Genomic DNA, 4,164 nt, shown 5'->3' with positions numbered 1-4,164 from the left:
CTAGATTGAAGTTTAGATATGCAGATTGGTTCTCTATAGAGAATTCTATATTCGATACCGATTTAGCACAACCCCTTATGGACTTCAGCATTACATTTCTAGAGTTGAGCCTCAGTTCTCTTGAAAAATGTCTTTGTTGTCTTCCTGAGCATCCAAACTCAATTTCCACTTCAATTCAAATCCTTTAGGGAGAAGTTTCTTTTTAAAACACGATTCTAGGAATTGTTAGTGACTTTCGTATCTGTTTTTTTTTTAAAATGTATTTTATCCAGAATCCCTAAGGTATTTCCCAATACCACATCTTAATATTAAAAACCCTATATATTACTATCAAAATTTGCATGTACATTTTGTCGAGGATATATGTTGACCAAATTCATGAACAAAATATGTTTAGCAGCCTTTCCCAGAGTACATTCGCTTCTAAAAATAGAACACATCACCAGTGTTAATATACATGTACATAGGTTTTCGGGCATTGAGTTTATATAAATAATGGAAATGTCTCTTTGATATGAATTAAAGAACATGCATTTCATTTGACTTTTTCAATAAATTTCCATCTACTGAACCATGTTGTTACTTTCAAAGTGATGTAAATGCACAAATAGCATGTATAGTGGTAATAATTTTGACTTTTGCCTATTTTATCTGGAAAATTGTGACTTCCAAAACCTACAGAGTTTTAAAGATTTTAATTTATTTTACCTACAGTCCAGCAATCATTTGACATAAAACGTAGATTGGGTAGCGGACAATACGTAAGATCGTAAATACCGCGTTAGCGGAACTCTCTTGTTAAGAAGTCCGGAAAAGTGTGTCGATCTTGGGCATTTTTTGTTTATTCAAACATGGCAACGGAAGACGATTTAACCTCCATGTGTCTGCCACAATTAAAAGCATTTTTGAATGAAAGTGGTGTAAAAACGTCTGGGTACAGGAAATATGAACTCCTAGATTTGGCTCGCGAAGCTTTACCTCAGGATATTCCAACGAAGACCGATTTGGACGACGATGGTAAAAGTAGAGATTCACGACGCACAATCAATGGAAAAGTGTACCCCAATCCAGTCTGCACTGATTTAAAATGGAAAGGCGACTTGACTGATCTTCCCAATATAGAAAGTTTTGACGTACAATTTTATCTAAAAAGTAAGTGTGCGTGGACTAATGATAGACTGAAATCTTACAAGAATGACAATAGTTTTCGATTACACAGCAATGGACACATCAGTAACGTAATGATGACGTTTCTGGATGAAAAATCCCGTTATATTCGGGCCCAATGCACACCAGAAGAGAGACAGTCTGTTGCCCCATATAACCTTTGGATCCTGGTTGATGTTGATGGAATCATACACTCCGGAGAATGCACATGTGTAGTGTATGTAAACTCTTGTACTGTTATATAAACAACAATATAAAAAGTATGATCCTTTGATCCATTCAACGAGCCCAAGATAAGATTTTAGTATAGGGATTAGTGGAATCTGACTTAACTGATCAAACTTTGACAGTATTATCAGTTTATTAATTATTATAACAAATTAGTAATTTGTTTGTTTTTTTCAATGAAAATTTAATAATTAGTTAAATCATATTGATAATTTGTTATACATGTAGCAAACTGATAATTCTTATTTCAAATTGATGATTTGTTATCATAAATATTAGTAAAAGATACCACTGCTGCCCTAATACTTTTTTGTAGATTCGGCATGCAACTTAAACCTTTATGATAAAAGAGATTATATCTTAATGGTATAAAATTCTATCTGACTAAAGATTTCTGTGATATTATAAAGGGAAATCAATTTTTCAAAAGGATGACAATGATTTAACTTTGCATCAATAAAAAATTGGACCTTCTAAATAACTGGAGCTTATAAACTTTTTTTTTCTGTCACTGATCGAGAAAATCACAATTTTACCAAAAATTATTTTACTATTAAAAATCAAATTTTTGTATCTGTGAATTCAGAGAAATTTAAATGCATTATTTCAGTGGTGATGGTACTTGCTAACATGTGGCAGCCCTATTGTTTGGTCTCCAGGCCTTTGTGCAGGATTTAACTGACAGATCTTACTATTGGTGTCACTGACAAGTTAGCAAAGTGGACGAACCCAACAAGATCTTCTAGACCTATCAAAGTTGTTCAACTGGACTTGCGAAAGGAGCCCAACTGTGAAATTCCAGCAAAACCAACTGGACAATGATATAAACCTGTTCACTTACAACAAAATGAAACAGATAGTAATGTCATTGAGAAACAAATATACAAAGTTATGAAAACCCAAAAATTAGAAGCTTGTGCTACTTATACTTTGTCAGATAGCTCAGAATCTGAATACGAATTTGAAAATTCTATCCACAGTAATGTACTTGATCTTGCGAAATCTGCTGATCAATCATATGGAAATTTTGTTAATATCCTGAAAACATATTATGAGGAAAATGTTTGCAAGGAAATATTCATGGAGAGTAAATCTCAGAGTAGTTGTGATGTTTGGTTTTATCAAAGATTTGGCAGAATAACTGCCTCTGTTGTACACAGTTGTTTGCATTTTACTGGTAGAAATGAAAATGGAAGTCTTTTAAAACAAAGTTTAGGTCAAAATAATATGACATACAACAATATAGCTTCCTTGAATCATGGGGAAAAGTATGAAAGTAAAGCCAGAGATTTGAATGTTGAAAAGCAGAATATAGACCACAATAGTTTTTCTTGTGATCTTAGTGGGTTAGTCATCTATAATGACTTTCCATTCATTGGTGTATCACCCGATGGTTTAGTGTTTCATGTGCTCAGATGACTGCTTATGATGCTGTTGGTCATGATTCAAAATTTTTTAGGATTGAACAAGGAGTCCCTTCTTTGAAAACAAATGAATTCTCACCATATTTTTGCCAAATCCAGTGCCAACTTGCTGTTACAAAAAGGAAATGGTGCGACTTAATAATATATACACATGCTGATATTTTTATCCACAGAGTTAATTTTGATGCTAAATTTTGGGAAAACATTTCAGATAGATTAATTGTGTTTTACAGAAAGTATATATTTCCTAAAATATCTGTGTAAATTCATTCTACTCCAACGTATCTACAAATAAAATTATGTAAATAACAACAAATCTTTTTCTTTAATGGCTTAAATTTAATTTATTTCATGTGTTTACTTTTTCACCAGAGGTTTCATAAAGTTACATAACACTGCAGACACCTTACGAGCCTGATTTGCCACTGGTATTGAATTTATGTACAAAGTTCCACTGAGAAACTGATATGATTTCAGTCTTTGGATGACACGTTCTACAAGTATCCTCAAAGATGCAATGCTTTTAGATTGCCTGATTTCTTTAGCTGTCAAGTACCTCCCTTTACCATGACGACATGCTCTTGTAAACGGTGGCATATTTAAAAACGCACCTCTTGGTAGTAACAAATCATTGATGAGAAATCCACGATCAACCATCACATGGTCACCCCTCTGAATGTAATCCAAGAACCCACTTTTCTCTGTGATACACCTGTCAGATATATTTCCTGACCAAAGATCAGATATGAAAGAAAATGCACCATTTGGTGTTATGCCCACAAGAGCTTTAAATGTGTTTTTAGATTTATAATTTGACCAAGTTCGACTTTGAGCTGTGGGATTAATGGGACGCTGAACAAAGAATTCAGTGGCATCTATAATAACACGAGTCAAGGGATACTTCAATTTGAATGAAAGTGGCATGTGTCTTTGAATTTTTTTCCTTGAAGGCCATTTCAAAAGGGGCAACAACTCTTATTCCATACAAGAAATCCATGATGTAAAAATGGATGATACAAGTGACTGTGAAATACCAAAACGCATAGCAAGGAAATATGTATTTAAACCTAAGCGAAGTCTTAGTAGAGTTAAAATAAATTCTTCAAACAATTTTAATTTCCGAGCCTTCCCTGGTTTTCTTCGATTTGCTTGCTGCCATTCCTTTTCTTCACTAGATGACTGTCGAGTCCAGTACTTCATCTTTGATGCATGTGACGTCAATATGTTAAATAAACCCATTAGAAATACAACACTAGGTAATCCTAAAAACACTTTTACATTTTGATCAGTTTTTTTTTCTATAAGTTCCCTGAATCCACTCCATGACACACTCTAACGGGTGTTT

At 33.5% G+C, this 4,164-nt stretch overlaps 1 pseudogene; it reads left to right on the top strand.

Annotated features, from left to right (window-relative positions):
* The first annotated feature begins 815 nt into the window (after positions 1–815).
* Positions 816–2,217, top strand: LOC125674473 (uncharacterized; annotated as a pseudogene).
* The last annotated feature ends 1,947 nt before the right edge of the window (positions 2,218–4,164 follow it).

The sequence above is a fragment of the Ostrea edulis genome, chromosome 3, assembly GCF_947568905.1.
Source record: "Ostrea edulis chromosome 3, xbOstEdul1.1, whole genome shotgun sequence".
NCBI classification, from domain to species: Eukaryota; Metazoa; Mollusca; class Bivalvia; order Ostreida; family Ostreidae; genus Ostrea; species Ostrea edulis.
The sequence above is the reverse complement of the archived record's forward strand: the minus strand, read 5'-3'. Positions and strand labels throughout refer to the sequence as shown.